We start from the raw sequence: 18,958 nt of genomic DNA on the forward strand, positions 1-18,958 counted from the left end.
GCTGCGTGCTGATGAAATGGCCAGAGACAATTCTGGCTTTGCTCTTGTGTCGGTGCTTCCACAAAGAAAATTAGCTGCATTTTGTGGATGAAAGCCAGAGAAGTAATTACAACACCCCCCCTAAGGCCTCGTTGGTACATTTACTCAAAGTACTGCAAAATGAATTTTGTGTCTGAGAAGTAATAACCACTGTGGAAATAAATGAACACTACGTATTGTTTCTAGTTTGAATATACAGATACATCCTCCGAACACATATGCAGGAAGTATGAATAATTGATGCCTCTCCTTCTCTTTCTGTCCCTTTTTCCCTCTTTCCCTCATTCGTTGCGCTCCCGCAATCTTATCTAGTTACTAGCAGCTGTGAGGCACCAAAGGAGTGTGTTCAGTGTTTGTTCGTGGTTTTTCTCCAGAAAGGTCAGAACATTTTCATGCACAAAGTGCCACTCATCTTCTCATGCTGAGGTCTCTCATTTCTTCAGAGGGATTTTCAGTCTGTGAAAGGTCCAGTGTGACATCATCATGCAGCTTTTTCAAGGAGCTGGAGCGATGACAAAACATGCATCATTCATGCTTTCAATAGCTGTGAATGTGTGTTTGGAAGAATGTGGTGATGAGGCGGGGACGACACTGACGGTGATGATTCATCCTCAATTTCCGGTTTCAGTGACGTTTTACATCGTCTTGGGTCAAACTCTGTTCTCCCCGTCTTGTGTTGAGAAGCCACCTAAGACAGCCCCTTACTTTTTATCAGAGGAGCTTGCAGATGTGCTGAAGCTGGAAACGGAAACGCTAAATAAGGGCTGGCCACCTCTCCTGAAGGTTCTGTATTCGTACGGATCTTCCTTAAAAGTTCGGTGGTGCCTCAAACTGACCTCCCTTCAGCTTCTTTGGCCCGAAAATAAGAACAGGCGTGACTGTCGTGCGTGACGGCTGCCTTCACATTTAAAATTGAAACCTTGCGTCGCTCATGGAAAAAGCTTTAGTTTGCACTTCCTTTTTCCAGAAATAATATTTCAGAAAAAGCTGCCAGAACATCGCAGCTTAAAAATTCAGAATATATCATCTTGTACAGTGGAAATGCCGGCGGCTGGCATGACTTCTCTGAGGTTAGTGTTGCGGATGGAAGCCTTTCACACACAGACGGACAAAATGAAAAAGAGCAGGTGCTGTTTCACTCTCACAATGAATCCCATTGTAACGTGTAGCATCTCAGGGACTAAATGCCACACAAGCGTATCTAGTCAGCACACTTGTAGCAACCTTGGATGCCAACAAAGCAGGCCACTGGGTGATGCAGAAAAAGCAACCTGATCGCAAATATTCCATCTCCCCCTGAGTGCACAATAATCCAGTGTTGTTGTTTTTCTTACTGGAGTAAAAATTGTCCCTTCAAGCATTTTATTAGATGGTTAGAGAGGGAGAGATAAATACAAAAAAGTCTGATGGTTTTATGCTTAAGTATTTGGGCTCTTGAAGGGATGAATATAGGTACATTTAGAGTATGCACCCATCTCTTCCATGAGCATGCTGACCCTCAGCAGACGCAGCACTAACATAAGAAGGGGAAAATTGTATCACATAGGCTAATTGCTTCTAATCCAATCTATTTGCCATATCGTCATTGTCAGCGACCAAGCAGTAACATCAGCGGTGAGCGAAGGTAACTGTGTTTTGATGCTATGAGGATTCCACACGTTCCTGATCCATGTGCTGTGAAATTGCTTCACATATTTTCCAATGGATAAAAGATAGCCATTAATTCAGACCCAATAATAGATCATGTGTCACAGTCGTCTAAATGATTAATTTCTTCCCATGTACTAAATCATGATCAATCTTTAATTCATGACTTTGGATGGTACAGAGGCTAAGAGCAAAAAATAGAGTTTATTATGTGGAAATACTTTTTTTTGTGGTTATATATCAAAGGGATAGGTGGCGTGGAGCAAGAATATTCTGGGTTCAAACCGCAGCTCGCCGGCCGACCTCTCTGTTAGGTGCGTGCATGTACTCCACTTTCCTCCCACAGTCCAAAAACATGTAGGTCACATTATCGCGCCGCTAAATTGTGTATTGGTGCGAATGTGAGCAAGAGTGGTTGTTTGCCTTTGTTTATCAGTGCCATGTTCCCACTGGTCAGAAAACCCACTAACATCTGGCTTTTGTCTGCAATGGGGAATGGATACGATCGGGATTCACTCCCAGGTCAGATGACTCTACAGTAGACACAGGTTTTTATCAGCTCTGACTTCCATCAGCAGCGATGGAAACACGACACACAGTTGAACATGCTGATTTCTTCATTTTCTTTTTTCTTTTGGCAGTCTAGACGCTGACACAGTACCTTTTCTGGTGCGGCGTTATGGAGTCCATTAAACTTTACGTTGACATGTTAATAGCCATAAATGATTGTTTACTTATTGATTTCTACATCCGGGGCACAATTTTCTTCATATTGTGCAAGGTGCAGGCCATTTGCCACTCATTGGTATCCAGTTCCTTAATTCCCAATACATCTGTTTCTGCTGTATTGGTTTCTGCTGTATTGATTTCTGCTGTATTGGTTTCTGCTGTGTTGCTGTCTGAAACGTTTGTAATTCTTTGGTTTCCGATAGTCAGTTTCTGACATGTTGCTGTCCGATACGTTGCATTCCGACACAGTCGTTGGTTTCGAACGCATTGGTCTTTGACTCCTTTACTGGCAGTGGGAACGATTTAAAAAACCTGCATGTGCCAGCTAATTTTGGTGTAAAAGAGGTATGCTAGACTGTCAATGTGTCTGGAGGCATACTCCAGCTCTCACCCACTCAGCTCTCCACCAGAAAAAGCTTTATAGCTAATGAATGGATGAATATTAAAGGGATAGTAAGAGAAGCTCGACCTACTGAGGCAGTGTCCAAATCAGCCGAGGCCCAACCTCAAGTTAACACGGCAATGTCATCTCCGATAAGACATTAACTTCAGAAAGATCTTCCAGTTTGAGCGTCCCTGCTTGAAAGCGAGGAGGTAATTGTGAGGACACCCTCGCTAAAATGATCATGTAAAGTAGGGTGCTCGTTTAAATGTAATCATTTGCACTCTGTGCAAGGACCCTTTTTAGATATCCTATCTGATTGTCACATTTAACAAGATTTTTTTTCTTTCTAAAATCTATTTAGATAAAGGCTGAACAATTTCAATAATACCCCAGACCAAGTGATACATTTGTGTTGATGTGAGGATAATGAGCGATAATGAAGAGAATGGAGTCAGAAGAAATGATGTGGTGATTACATCTCACTGGATGGAAAGCTGTGCCTGAACAAGTGGTTGGTAATGAAAAGACTCTTCCAGGACTAAAATCAACAGACGGAAAACTTGTCTCACTTGATTGCGGAATCAGAACATCCATCACGGTTCTGATTCTCTGATAATAAACTGTCATGAAGACAAAGATGAAATGTTGAATTTGAATAAAAACATTTGGGCATACATTTTGAGAGACAGTGGCTCTCATTACTGGCCTTTGTCTTTTTGGAATTATATAGACTTTTCTTTAAAGAACATGCATTGGCAGCAGTATATAGTAAGAGATCCATAGCAACTGGTTGTGCATGGAAAGGTTTTCACAAAAGTTTGACTTATTTTAACATTATTGATGGTAGGAGTCAGAAACAATCTTCTAAACTTTTATACCAAGATTGAACAAAGTCACTCATATTCTGTGTTGTCTTCATGATATTCAAGTGGAACCTGGGACCATGGTCCTATAAGGCTCATGTCTTTGTTACTTTTTTAACATTTAAACTGGCTTTGGTTTCACACTGCAATTTCGAGAGCAGAAGACTGTTACATCCTGTCATAGTCACCTACCTGGGCTGCATCTACATCCACTTTACATTTACTTGGTTTGTAGACGGGTGTTTGCTGACATCAGCGTGCTGTCAATTCGTCTACTGCATTCACTAACTTTTTTAAATACATAATCTTTTGGTTTGAATGGAGACAATTAATGATCCTGTGATTCCTTGCAAAATGAACATCCTGTCTCAACTTCCTGCAAATAGTCAGAACGTCCAACCTATCAAAAAAACCCTCTGCAAACAAACATCCATGGTTCAGTTTAATCCAGAGAGAGACAACCTTTTAGAGTTTGACTGAAGATTGGTTCGTTGGTGGAGACTGTGTTCGGAGGCACCTTTCACATTTATAATTTCGGTTACCTGAAAGTAAATGAAAAGTCTGAAGGTCTGAACCAAACAAGGTAGCCTTGGTTGCAATTTTTATGTTGAATGACCCATTACAAACAAATCTGAAAACTCAAACCATTCCTCTGTCGAGATATTAACCTCCGATGGCAGTTTTCAGAAACTGCAGCTCCGACCCTTCTGTCCTGTCCTCATCTGCATTCTCATCTCTTACTCACAGTATAAAGCCCGGGGTTTCGTGAGCCAAGAGGCTGCAAAACTTTATTATTCAGCCCCAAAGTACAGCGGGCTGTGTGTAGTGATGACCTCATTATGTTAAGAGAGCGGTAGTAGCCAGTCCAGGGACATTTTTCTGATTGCAATCCCTGGAGTGCCTGGCCTCTGGGTGGAGGGGAGGGCGCAGCTGGACACTGAGCTGTAATGTGAATATGTGCTCTAAACAGATGGGGGTGGGGGTGGGGTGGGGGGGCTTGTGTTAGCCAAGACTGTGGACTGCACTTGTTATTTGGGTATGTGTGCAGACGTAAGCACAAGCACACGCCCTCGTGTAGTACAGTTACACATGAGTGAGGGAATCTACACAGTGTGAAGCTGTGTTGCTTTACAGGCAAAAAGAAGCTTGTCATCTTGCTGCTTCGCCTTGATCTGAATAGAATAAAGTTGTTGACAACCGGTCAAACTCAAAGATAGGTTTATTCCCAGTGTAGCCTTGCTCCAGATGGATCAAGCCAGTGAACCAGATAGTCAAATGCTGGGATACAATGTGAGGCCACTGTACAGTAACCCCACAGTCATGGTCCTCTGTCTGACAAATGAGAAATAGCTTGCATGTTGTGCTGGATTACTGCCATGCACTAAAAATGCAAGCAGATGCAATGAACTATTGTTCACTAAAGACAAAAATAGGTAGGGAAGAAATAAATGTTGGGGCCAAAGATAATGCACACAGCTGGCTATAGTGTATATACTATACCATGTTTTCTCACCAGGAAAAGATAAACTGCTACTTTTATAATCACTTTTTGCTTTCCTCATTCACTTTTTACTTTTATCAAGAACTGACAGCAGTGATAGAGATGAATTTGCCACAGTGTTTAAATACTGTGGCTATTCTCTCTAAAAGATTCTCTTTAAAAGATAAATTAAAATCATCAAGGTCTTGTGGAATATAATTATACTGATAATAATAATAGTAATACCTTTACTTATGGCACCTTTCAAAACGGCTGCTAGAAAGTGCTTCACGAACATCAAAGACAAGAAGCAAAGGAATACAATGACATAAAATACGACACCATTTTGAATTAATGGCAAAGAAACATAAGTGAAAGCAAAAGCACAATGAAGTAAAAGCAGTTCAGTAAATGGACAGCAGAAAGTCTACACATCTCCCGCCGCGAACTAAAATCACACCTCTTCCGACTATACCTTGAATAAAAGTTTAAACTTACAATTTAGTAGCACTTAAATGGCACTTACTTATAGCACTTTGTAGTTTGGCTTTTTTGAAGAAATTGTACTTTCTTGATTCTTGTTGTAGCTAAATGTAATGTAAATGTGTTTAGTACAAATATGTTGCTTTTAAAGTATACAAATAAATGTATAGCTGTATATGCAATGCTTTGATTAAGCAGCGGGAATAATTAAAGGCATTCATGTATAAAAGGTGAGAACATCTTCATCTCCTCATATATTTTTCATTACTTTAACATCACCTCAGTATGTCTGAATAAATGACCATGACTGGTCCGTCAGCCTAAACCCTCTAGTGCACATAAAGTATTTTAGCTACAAGTTTCCTCCCAAATTCACTGAGCTTTTGAGATTAAGATAAAGTAATAGAGAGATAAATTTAGCATCATTAGTGCTGTGGAGAGCAGAGTGTAGCTAAGATGGAGCAGTGGACTGACGGGCGGATTGATGACGCATCTGTGATTATACAAGCACTTGCCCTGCGCTATCAGAGGGAGGAGGAGGCTGAGCCTGCAAGGCAAAGCTCACGATTATACCCGTCAAGCTGTGTTCCCCAACATCACTTATGGTCATGAGCTCTGGGCAGCGGCCAAAATGAGTTTCCTTTACGGTGCATCCAGGCTCACCAGTAAGGACAGGGTGAGGAGCTGCAGATAACTGGAGAGAGCTCAGAGTCGAACTCCCCGTCCTCTACATGACAGGGAGAAGGACTCAGTTAATGTTGCAGTGGCATCTTGATTAGGATGCCTCCTGACAGCCTCCTTGTGGACATATTCTGGGCATGTCCAGCTGGAAGAAAGCCTCGGGGGCAGACTGAGAATATGCAGAGTTAACCTGAAATCCCATCTAACCGGAGAAAGTCTAATCCTTTCCCCCAGGTAGAGCTGGAGGACAGCTGTTCCGAGGATACCCGGAAAACCATGCATGCGGAGCTCCTGCAACGGGGACCCAGAACCAGATGAGTGGAGGAGAAGGATGGATGGAAGACTGTATTTAAAACTTTATACAAACATTGTTACACAAAGTGCTTTACAGAATCACAGAGAAAATAGGACTGAATACGATATCTGTTAATCCCACTCTCATTCGCATCCACACACACAGCAACACAATAATAAAGAGAACTGTTAAAACACAATTGAACATCTCATACATTTTAAAGGGGGAACACCAAAGGCAGCTGTGAGAAAATACTGTAAAAGATGAGAAAAAAGATGAAATAATAAAGATAAAATAATAAAATGATGAAAGAGAGGATATGTTTTCAAGTAAGGGAAAAAGAAGGTTATTAAAAAGAAAACAATCTTTTAAATTAAAATAATGTTAAGAGATTGACAGTGAAACAGTCAAAGATATTTAGATAAATAGAAAAGTAAATAGAATAAAAATAAGGTCTTGACATTTTTGTGGGGATTGTTGTGTTCCAATTATGGACTTCAACAAAGTTTTTCCGAAATTAAGTCTATGACATGAGGCAGTTACATTTTTTTCGGCCTTTCAAAATCACCATCAAATAATAGCGTTCTCATATTAAGACTATTAATATTTTATATTTTGTAATTTATATAGCTATAACTGTCTGTAAGCACCGAGATTCAAATTTGACTCGAAACTGCGTAAAAACATGGTGGAAACTATCTTGTTCTGAGTCGAATTTGAATGTCGGGGCTTATGGAAACTTGGATGACACCACAGGAGCAGTATCGAGGAATTTTTTTACATTTGTAATTGTATTGGATTTGGCTGCAACACTGTTTACCCCTGAAACTCTGAAAGTGTTTCATTTAGCCAATTTTCACACCGAATAATAATGTTCTCATTTGAAGACTATTAATATTATTTGATATTTTGTCCTACCTGCTCACATTATTGCTCGTTAAACCATTTATTAAAATGACATTTTTAAACCTAATTCTATCCTCTTCACACCCACTGTTCCCTTTCATCAGCTGTTATCTCCTACAGCAAACACTACCTCGACAATAGCTGGTTGCACAATAGGTCTTTGTGTGGTCCTGACAGGGTTTCTCTGGATGACAGTAGTCCCACAGTGAGATGCACCACAGCTGGAAACCAGTGCCCCTCCCAGAAGGAGATGTGCACAGTGGCGGGGGCGCGTCACGGGGGCGCAGCCTCTTTACTCCACCAACCACGCATGCGTCCTAAACGTCGAGAGCTGAGACTTTGACAACCCAGGGATCCAGCGCACAGGCACAGGCCCACTATATCGCAAGGCTCTCCGCTACTAGCGCACCATCATCTGCACCTGCCCCGCTGTGCTGCGGTGCTCGGTGGCGCTGGGAGGGCTCACTATTTGGCAGGCAGCCGCAGGAGGAGGAGGCATCTCCGAGCAGACGCCGACAGACAGGAGCGTGTTCGGCTCAGATTCAGCACCACAGCCGCGAGGAAAGCGTCCGGATCCAGTCGATCTCCCTCGTTCCTCCCTGTTCACCGAGGCTGGCACCGAGCGGGAGGACACTTTCTGTTCCGGGGGAATACTCGGTGAAGGAGCGCAGCGCGGTGCACAGCCTGAGGACCCGCACGGACTGTCATCTTCCACGGTGAAAGGTGGGTGGTCAGCGGGATGCTGGAGAGGCTTGTCAACCGGGGCTGATGTGATTGTGTTGTATTGTGTGTGTGTGTGTGTGTGTGTGTGTGTGTGTTTTTTTTTTTTTTTTCTCCCCCTCCGCTAGCAGCCTGGTAGCATGTCCACTTGCTGCACTGGCTGACCCGCCGTGCCGCTAACATTAGCTCACAGGCGAGGTCCATCCATCGCTGTGCTGTAGCTCGTCGGCGGAGGGGGGCAACTGGAATAAATACAACCCACCCATTAATAAAAACCCCTTCGCGCCTCAGTGTACCACAACAGGCGTCCATTGCCTCTTTTTTTGTTTTTTTATTGGCTGTATCTGCTGAGCCTTTCCCCCCTCAACCCTCCGCTAGCTTGAATCTCAGCGTCGCCCTCTCTGCTAACGTCACCGGAGCCGCTGTCCGGGCTCTGCTCTCCAGAAGCCGAGTGCTGAACGGCTGCTCCGACCCGCTGAGGCTGGAGGGTGCAGACATGCTAGGATGCTAGGCTAAGCTAAGCTAACTGTCACCGGCTACTTTTGACTCCAGTGAAATAACGCTCCCGCACCTGCGTTCCCGGCTGTTATAACACCGCAGGTTAGCAACTCCCCCCCCCCCCGCTTCTTTACTAACGTTTTAAACAACAAACACGTTTGCCTTACTTTTTTTTTTCTTTCCGTGTAATTACATCTCTGGTAAATGTCTTTGATAATTTCGCTTCTTTGTTTAATTGCACAAATCTCCACAGCTAAATTACCGGTCACGTTTAGTTTATTGGACGTTGTCATCATTTCTTTTATTATTCTAATTAAATTAAAGCAAAGTAGTGGAGAACACACCGCTGCCCTGCAAGTGTAGCGTCACTTTACAGTAAAGTCTCTCTGTTATCAGTGAGAACGATCAGTTGAAGTGAAGACGCGGCTTGTGCACGATTCACAGTTTTCAGTGCAACAGCAAATAATGTGCAAACGAAGATTAACATCCATCATGCACTAATGCCTAGTTTCCAGTGATCAATAACTTGCATGTCGCCCAATGCTCCTATGTTTTGATATGTTCCATTCATTAGCCTTTGCAAAACTGCAAACGATCACTGTGTGTGTGTGTGTGTGTGTGTGTGTGTGTGTGTGTGTGTGTGTGTTTGTTGTGGTGGTGGTGGTTGTGCTGCATCCAGGCCAAGTCCATGTGCATTCAACAGTGTTTATATTATAGCAGCAGGAGTCAGACCAAAGCCCTTGTGACTCACCCCCCCACCCCCACCCCTCCTTGACCCAGTGTGAGTTACTGTGCCCTGCTCCCAGTCTTCCCTGTAACTGGAGATATGGAATCCCAGAGGCCCCCAGGGGTCACATAGTAGCTGGATTTAGAATCTGAACTTTTGATTGGCAAGGAGGCATGCTCAGTGTCATGGGCCGGGTGGGCCTCCTGTTTTTTTTTGTGGTTTTGCTTCCATATGTTTACTCTGGAAGGGGGGGGGGGGCAGTCTGCACAGGATGAGTCAGTATGGATCAGTAATACTTCATGTTTAAGTCCCTCTGGTTAGCATTGATTAGTAGTATGATGGACTATAATGTCATTTTAAGCCGATTTTAGGTGAACATTAATATACAGTAATTTGTCAGCCATTATGTTTTTCTTAAAACTGAGTATTCAAATAATTGGAGCTTCTTCCAACTGTATTTAATGATATTGTCATCCATCACGTTTATACAGTAGGTTTCACTTATAGGTGTATGCAGGAAGAATTACAATTAAAGAGATAGATTTAATAAAAACTCACCATGCCATTATAATGTGTTATTGAATGTTGATATACTGCCTATAAATTATGAGGTACATAAAATAAAGTGTTCAGTGGAATAATATTGTCTTAGAGTTTAGTGTAATCTTGAATATATGGGTGCATTAACTTTGCCTATATTTCATATAAAGTAATTTAATAATTTATTCCATGTATTGAAAAAGAGTGACTAATGCTGGTGACATTTTCCGAGAGTATAAGGTGATATGTCTAAATTGCTTCTGACCAAAACTTTAATACATTACATTTACAATGATGTACGACTGTGAAAGGCAGCAAATCCTCACATTTTAGAAGGTGGGGACAGTTGTGGCACTTATTGTTGCAAATTGCTATAAAGGACTAAATCATTATCAAAATTGTTGATGATTATCTGTTACTTAAAAGGCATTTTATCATTTCCGATCCCATCACGTGGCATAAAACAGCATGACGTGGAAGAAGCAAAAAACTATATGAACTACTAAATATGCCCTTATCTCAATATTAACTAGAGGACGACAAGGCAAAAAAAGTGATTTCAGGCTTCTAAGCAGGGACAGACTATTATCTGCCCTTTGGGAAATAACTGCATATGTGTATCTGCTCGACCATCTGCTTAAGACCATCTTTTTATACAAGGCTCATTTGTTTTACCTTTGGGATAATTTCTCTGTCATTTTACAGTACACTACTTCCCATATTCAGGATAATGCTGTCAACCAATGGAATTCATGATTTAATTATTGACTAGATGTTTTATGATTACTTTTACTATAAACCCCTGGACAGACTTGACAAACAAATTTGGTTTGACTTTGGGAAGTAGACCACTGAGGAAGCACCAAATTACAGACCTTGACACCCCTGTAATAACCGGAATGTTTTGGCTTAGTTAGTGTGTGGCATTTACAATAAAAAAAATGCCTGTTTCTGTTACTGGGGATAAGGAAAAGCCATAATTTATGGGTGAGACTGTTCAATCAATGGTAGCCAGGAGTGCATTGTGTTCCCCGTCTCCCGGGAGAGGAAGTGATATTGGCTGAACACCACGGAACCCCCCCGTTTGTTGTACTGAAGCGGAGCTCGGAGGTAGCCATGGCATCCCCCGCTAACTGGAACAGGATTGCCTCTCCTCTCAGGCCGTGTCTGCCCCAGCTCTTGCACAATTGTTTGATACTGTCGTAGAGATGAGGCAATAGAAACAACACAGAGCAATCAATAGTAATAGTAACATTACTGTCTACCACATCAATTTTAACTCCCCTAATCCCAGGGGTTTGTGTTACCCCTATGCTGCAGTGAGGAACTGCGCTGACCTGACAACAAACACTCTCACCAGGTTTTTAGCTTAACAGGTATTTCACTTGGTATATGATTGGTCTCTGTGAGGGGACAGGTGATTACTCTTCAATGGAAGAGTTTGTTACAGCTATTCTGCTTTTAAGACATGAACTGAACTCGATTTCTCCTCAAATTATCCAGACGGGGCTGTGTCTGAGAAAGCAAATGTCTGAGTCAGTTGCTCAGGACATTTTGCTGAACTCTTCCCACTAGCCCCGTAGTGAAATGTCTGAAGAATGTAAGAGTGAGCCCATGTGAGAATACACATGCCAGCGAGTGTGTGTGTTGATGATGTTTCTAACATGCAACGCAAACAAAACTGAAAAAGCAAATTTAAGACTGCAAGTATCTCAGGATGAAAAAGAGGCGCCATACACGTAGAGGATGTCGACAAAGGATGTCAGCTTGGAGATTCGAGAGCTTTTGGTAATAAGAACCCCGACACTGCAGATTTCTGCAGTGAAGCTTATACGTTATTTCCTGTCGCCTGCATGTTCTACCCAGGTGCCAACCCTCAACTGAAACCCCAGACATTTTCGTGTTGTTGTGAACACGTTTGACTCTCACTGCTTTGTTTAAAAATAGAAAGGCGAATCCAGGAAATGTCTAGATCCCATTGTTAGGACATTTTCTGGCATTCATGTCTGAAAATGACTTTAGAGTGAAATGTATACGATGGGGATTGTTTTAAGATGTAACATCCTCTTTTATGGTCATTTTCAAACACCTGTTACTCGAACCTATTCAACAACATGTGACATGAGCATATTTTGATTCATCAGCCGTTTCCTTTACTGAATAGTTGACATGATCCCTCAGTGGATCGTGAAGACAATAAAAAAAAGAAAAGTACACTTCCTTAATTCAATTGGGACAATAAAGTAAATGATCCAGCAATGCTGAAAAGTCTAGTGTCAGCAGCAGTTTGGTGCAGGAAGAAAGAATGAGGTTATTCTCTTTAGTCCCCTTTCATGTCTGTTCATGCTCTCAGACCACACCCACTCCCCACAGTGCTCTGCGAAAAAGGGCTGTTGCAGTCAAAATTTATATTGTTACAGCCAAGCTCTATTCTCGATAGGCCTATCATTAAAGAAATCAATCCGTCCATCCATTACTTGTAAGTCTGCAGGTGGGTGTGGTTGAATTTCGCCAGGGAACTGCTCACAAAGCAATACAACACATCAGAAGTGAGGCTGATGTTCTGTCTGTTTTTTGTGAAGCTGATGAGATTTAAATAAATCAAAAGTGCAAAAGTATGTGCTCCCCATCGCAGCTTGACTTGTGGGGAAATATTTAATCAAAATTTAATATCTCGTGCGGCTCGGATCTTGTATTCAGGTTGCTGCTAAATTTTTAATGGCATCTCAGAGTCGCCGGAATCCCATCCTCTTGGCCAACAAACGATCTACACAGATTTTAAGGTGTAGGGTCACAGTGTTGGGGGGGAGGTTGACTTGATTATGTTCGGTCCAGCTCTTGTGTCACTCCTCTTATGGCAAACAGATCTATCATATGTGTCGTATCATTTTCACGCAGCTTGTTTGCTTGTGCATTTGTGTATGGTAAGTTTGTCGTATAAATTGACCTTTGCCGGTGTAACCTTTGGAGCATGGAGTTGTGAGGCTCATAGTGCAGGCAAGTGTCACCACAGTGGTCAGATTCATGTGATGGTGAAACTGCTTATAATGAAACCAGCTGCTAAACCAAACTCCTAATTTGCATTCTGATATAAAGTTGGTCAATTTTTAAAGCTGTTTGAAATTTAAATTATGTGTATTCACGTAGAAATAAAAATCTAAACTGAAATATACTAGAATGGCTCTCTGCAGAGTGCATACCTCCAAGGCTTGACAGTCCCCTTGAATTCAATCAAGCTGCACCAAATTGCTGACACTCAAAGGTATTAGTCCCCTTTTCATCAAGATTCATGTATTACCTGGGGAATCTGTGAAAATGTCCCAAAAATCTCACAATGTTTAAGAAAGTGATAAAGAACTCCCTGATCAACCCATTTGCAACAACATTTAATGGGTTCTTCCTCGGCCTATTTCCCATCCTTCCATCACATTTGTGGAAATCTTTTCTTTACTTTTTGTGTAATCCTGCCAACAAGCAACTAGTAATCCACTTGGTTTACTCTTATTTTGATGTACTTGATGGATATAGTTCTTTTTTATGTGAAGTACAGTAAGATCCTTGGCACGTCAAGCCCTGTGAACATGCAGTAAAGTGTTTAAAATCATTAAACTAGCTATGCACGGGAAACCAGGCAGCTCTCTTTCCAAATTTAAAGTGGTTCTGTGATTACAACTTTATTTAAGGGCTGGAATTACCTGTGATAAAGTTTTAGTCGTATAACTGGAAAACAGAGAGAGAGAGAGAGAGAGCAGAAGGAGTTTTTATGTCCTGATATTTGAGAGAATACAATTTTCCAGTTCTGAGTGTATAAAGTGACAACAAAGCATTTATCCAGCTGATGTGGATGAGATCATCACCTTTCTAGTGGGCTATGCCTCATTCTAATAATTCATGTTCTTCATGCAGACTCTGAACATCAAAGACAGCCTTTTTAAAGTAGAAGCTGTATGTTCCAGTCACTTTGAAACGTACAGTCATGGTGAGAAATTGATTCATTTCGGGGTGTGTTAGTCAGCCACAATGGCTTGATTTTGCCATTGGAAGCTGCCATAATGGCTATTTTATATATACCACATGTACAGGTGGCCCTGCGGTGCCTAGTTCAAATCCCTTTCTGTGTGGAGTTTGCACGTTCTCTTTGACAGTGTGGGTTTTATTCCATGTACTGCAGCTTCCTCCCACAGTCCAAAGACCTTTAGATCGGGGTTAGGGGTTAATGGTTGTTTGTCTCTGTTTGTTGGCCCTATGATACGCTGCCCGTGGGGATTGGCTCCTGTGCGAGACCCTCAAAGGATAAGCAGTATAGATGATGGATGGAAGGATGGAACACAAATATACCCATAATGTTCAAATAATAACGTTGTTGTACTATATTAGATATTAATGATGTATGGAAATTACTCAACAACTGATCCTACTCCCTGTTCACCTCTGTCAAATCTATACTATTCTTGGTTGACTGTAATATGAAAAGATTTCCTTTTTCTAACTCAGCTTACTGCAAAATATAATACATTTCTACCTGTTATTAATGAAGTTATGAGGAGACGATTTGAAAACCAGGAATTTGGTGAATTTTGTAGATGTAGCTGTAACAAGGCAGTTTGTCTGCAAACATTCTGGCTCTTCCTCACTTGCACAGTGTTTCTTTTCTTTGCTGTGAGAGGTCATGTTCCTGGTACTAGAAAGTTCTCACCCGCTCCTTCATTGTGCCACCTTATTGTTTTGATTCTATAAAAATATCTAGCTAGAGGCCGTGTAAGTCTCTCATCCTCTCAGTTGTTCTGACTGTTCCTCACTTTTCTCTCTTTCCCACTCTCTTCTCTCCACCCCCATCACAGACAACATCTGGGAGCAGTGTGGGCTGCGAGTATTGTCCCAGCTCCTCCCCCATCACATTGTGTATGCTCGGTCTTGGTGCATTAACTTTTCTATTGTTGGGCGGGTGCTTTTCTTCTCTCGCCTTACAGAAAATCTATATGCTGACCAGGGGCAATTCTGGGATTTGACATCCAGGGTTTAGCCTGGGAGCTGGGAAGGAACTGAAAGCTGGGGGACATATAATTAATTTTCTTCTTCAGAAGTTAAACACATACATTTCATAAGTCAAGATAAGAAAGATCTATTCTATAAATAAACCAAAAACTGGGGTGTTACAGACTCAGAATGTGCCAGCTGCTTACTGATATTCTCAGAAATTCTTGACAGTGCAATGAGTGCATGTATTTTTCAGTGTTCTTTCTCACTTTCCCCAAAAATTACCCTCATAGTTTGCTTCCTGTTATATTATTCTTTCACACATATACAGTCCCTCACAGTTACCCATTGTTAACTCAGTATTTTAATCCATTCAAAGAGCATCAGACATTTTCTGTCTATTTCTAAACAGGACAGTGACATCCACTGGTAGTATATACAGTATAAGAGTACATTTTTTAACAGATATTACCAAAAGGATTATATCTATGTGATGGACATGAAATAATGTTAAGTAGACAGAGGTATATTTTGTCTACAAACTCGTGATTGAGGTTTTGGTAAATGGCAGATGGACTGTATTAATATATTCCTTTTCTAGTCTTATTGACCACGAACCACGACCAAGCACTTCCCACACACAGCTGTCAGGGGCAGTTTGGGGGATCAGTGTCTTGCCCAAGGACACAGGCTTTAGGCAACTTTCTGGTTAGTGGTTGATCCGCTCTACCTCCTGAGCCACGGCCGAGTTGTGTAGCTGCTTCAATCTTTTTCATGCAGGCACAATTTTCTATTAACTTATTTTCTGCCTCTGGAACAGATAGACATCCTTCGTCTTAATGCCACCTACAAAGCTCTGGATGAAATGTAATTGTTTTATATCCACTTGAGTAGCTTGACCTGAACGGCTGAAATAAATCATGGTAGTTATCTAGTAGACGATTTCAAGCTTGCAAGATAGCTTTTACATTATTCATAATTATATACCAGCGTCAGACACCAACCCCATGCTGTGGGATCATAAACCTGTATTCAACCCCTGTTTGACCCATTTCTATTAGACCTCTGCTATGGGTTAATCTCACGACACTAATTGATGACTGCACTGATATGGGTTAATCCCATGGCAGTGCATAGTATAGTCATGGTTTGTACTCTTTCAGCTGTTGAAAAGAACTTGCTGCCGTCATTGATAACAGAGGAGAGAGCTGTAAAGTGCAGAGAGCTGAGCGGTGTTTCCTTTGTTCCATCACCTTTGGAGTGTTAATATTAATATATATTCAAATTTCTGTACGATTAGGATGAGCAGAGGGTCGAGTCACTACCAATATCCACACACTTCTAGGTATGATCTTTCATGTACAACATATAATCATCCCATAGGTCTCACTGAAACCTGTGCTCCCTCGTCCAACTCAAAGCAGGCTGTGTTGATTCGCAGGGTTACAAAGCCAGGTCAGGCCACACTCATTATCCCATTCATACTGATGGGAAATGCATTATCATCCTGTCAAAACACTTGTGTCCAGCGGCTATTAGAAACCTCTTTGACTTAACAAAGTGCAGGCAATGGCTGCAGCTGCCAAAGGTCGGAATGGAAAGTTTTTTAAATTCAGCTTGTATCAATAGTGTTTGACAAACAGGTGTTAAATGAGTCCTTGAAAGGACTGCGTTGAATGATGAGAGAAGCAAAGGCCTCGCCCGCAATGCAGGAGATTTACAGATTGATTAATGAATACATCCTAATTAGTAGATCGACTGAATTTGTTGTAGTTTCCTCAGATGACAACGTTTTCTTGTGAACAAACAAAATGTATAGTTCTCAAAAAGTGGGAAGTCAATTTTAAAGAACATATATATATCGTTTACATCTTTGTTTACTTGCTTGCAATCTTCCTATTCTTCCCTCTTTGGTGCATTGCTGTTTGTTATCATGCTCCCAACTCTGATCAATAGTTTGTATGTGTGCATGCAAAATGCCAACAAAAATATAACTAGTTGTCAATTTCTCCGCATGGTTATCTCTTCCACCCACGGAGAGCAATTGACAGGATTCCTGCGAGGTTGTGAATCTTGCCATGTGCTAGGAATTAACACGACAGTTTGAACCTGATCATTTTGGCAGAGCAATGTGATTACACTGGAAAGCAGCCATCTCCTGTGCTTTGGCCATTTTATATTGACACAGACACATTGCTGGGTTGTCGTGGTCAGAGATAGATTTGGCAGTAATAGCCCTGCAATGGAAGACTGATTGATATTTGCTCAAACTATAGCCATGCATTTAAAAGTTTGTCTTGGGGAATATAGTTGGGAGGTACGCGCGTGTTCATCTTATGCTGTGACTGCAACATCCAGCTATAGTGCAATCCACCACTTCATCTTCTGCTTTGAGATACTCTTCTTTAACTCTCCGACCTTGTGTCTGGGCCTAAGTTTGTATTTTCTGCAGACTATTACTGTCACAATAGTATCTACTTAAACACATTGTAAATACATTAATTAAAAAAAGCATAGTGCAGACTCTGTATGGGGTAATATCCTGCATTGTTGACTCGCATTGTGGTTCAATTGCAAAGTGTTGCTCTTGCTGTGTACAGCAGAAATTCACATCGTAACAGAGGAACCAGTCAAACCAGTTAGCCAAATTAGTTAGTCAAATGAAGTTAAGATAAAAGAGGCAGAGGCACCTGGCTAATCTGGTGTGTGTTCATCTGGTTGTGGATTATATTTCCAGTGTACTTGCATTATAATAATGATTGTGTCAGCACCAAGCATCAAACACGCCCATAGTTAAGTGTTAATGCAACGCATAAGTGCGAGACCTGAGAAATGATCAAAGATTACTGGTAAACTACGGAATGTGTCTTGGGCAACTGTGCAGAAGAGATGCAGTCCATCGCCAACCACCGGGAATACATAAAGAATGAATGACTTCCTTATTTTAGCAGGGAGAGAAGATAACCTGTGAGCGAGTACCAAGCTCAAGATGAGGCTGGAATATGTCAGTGCTACGATAATGTATTTACAATGTTGAAGCCCCTGACAGTATAACCCAATATTTATTCATCTATTTTTACATTGGCTAATAACCATTTTATCACTGGTGTAATAAGTCCTTAACACACGTGAAAAACTTGAAAGTATGAAAATAAATCCCATAAATAGGAGATTTGAATGTCTCATTATGTATGATTCTGACTGCTTTCCTTCTGTGTATGTATACAGTATGTGTATGTATGTGTGACATAAAGCACTCTGTGATGAAACCTCTGTGCTAAGATGAATTCTGGGCTGTATACAGGATATTTATAGGAGAAAGAAGGACAGACACGATTGGGTTTTGAAAAGATGTTGTAAAACACACGATCTGACAGATACTGGCTTGCAGGTACAGCACCATGAACTTGTTTTTAAGTGTCCCAATATAAGATTTTTACGGACACCTTCCATCCAAGCAGGGGGCAGTTGTTTTCAGAAGACGTGTTGCCGTTTTGAGAGAGTTAATTCATCGTTGCAGTGAATGTATTATGTTTTTAAAGAAGGGCTTTTTAATCAATGAGAGAAACGCTTGTTTTAAGAATTTCACAGGTTGTGCTCCACTTTGATCAGCCTATTTTGGCCGCTCTGAGAACATGACTCTGGAGAGCAGCGATATGACAGGTTGAGCCTTGACTTCTGCTTTCAGAGACTCCCCCACTGCTCTACACAAGTTTGTATGCGCTTAACTTGCTCTGAATCTAGGTCAGTGCAGTGTTGGCATATAAACTTTCCATAATGACAAATGACAGGGATTTTAGTCTCAAAGTTAGTGTTGTACGGTGAACAAGCTCTGCTTCCCGTTTTATGCAGCGCAGGCAGAGTTGACATTTTTGAATATTTTTTATCTGTGACAAATATCCCTGTGTGTGCAAACCTGCACGGCTGAGGATATTCTGAGAAAAAAGGTTATGTCAAAATAAAAGCCCAAAAAATATAAAATTTTAAA

The 18,958-nt window shown here is 41.4% G+C and overlaps 1 protein-coding gene across 1 annotated transcript in view; it reads left to right on the forward strand.

Moving 5' to 3' along the window:
- The first annotated feature begins 7,762 nt into the window (after nt 1–7,762).
- Nucleotides 7,763–18,958, forward strand: part of ctnna2 (catenin (cadherin-associated protein), alpha 2) — a 283,094-nt gene continuing 271,898 nt past the window's right edge. Inside the window, exon 1 of the mRNA XM_034582981.1 lies at nt 7,763–8,231. The gene's annotated coding sequence lies outside the window, so the exon portion shown is untranslated. The remainder of the gene's footprint in view (nt 8,232–18,958) is intronic.

The sequence above is a fragment of the Hippoglossus hippoglossus genome, chromosome 1 (genome assembly GCF_009819705.1).
Source record: "Hippoglossus hippoglossus isolate fHipHip1 chromosome 1, fHipHip1.pri, whole genome shotgun sequence".
NCBI classification, from domain to species: Eukaryota; Metazoa; Chordata; class Actinopteri; order Pleuronectiformes; family Pleuronectidae; genus Hippoglossus; species Hippoglossus hippoglossus.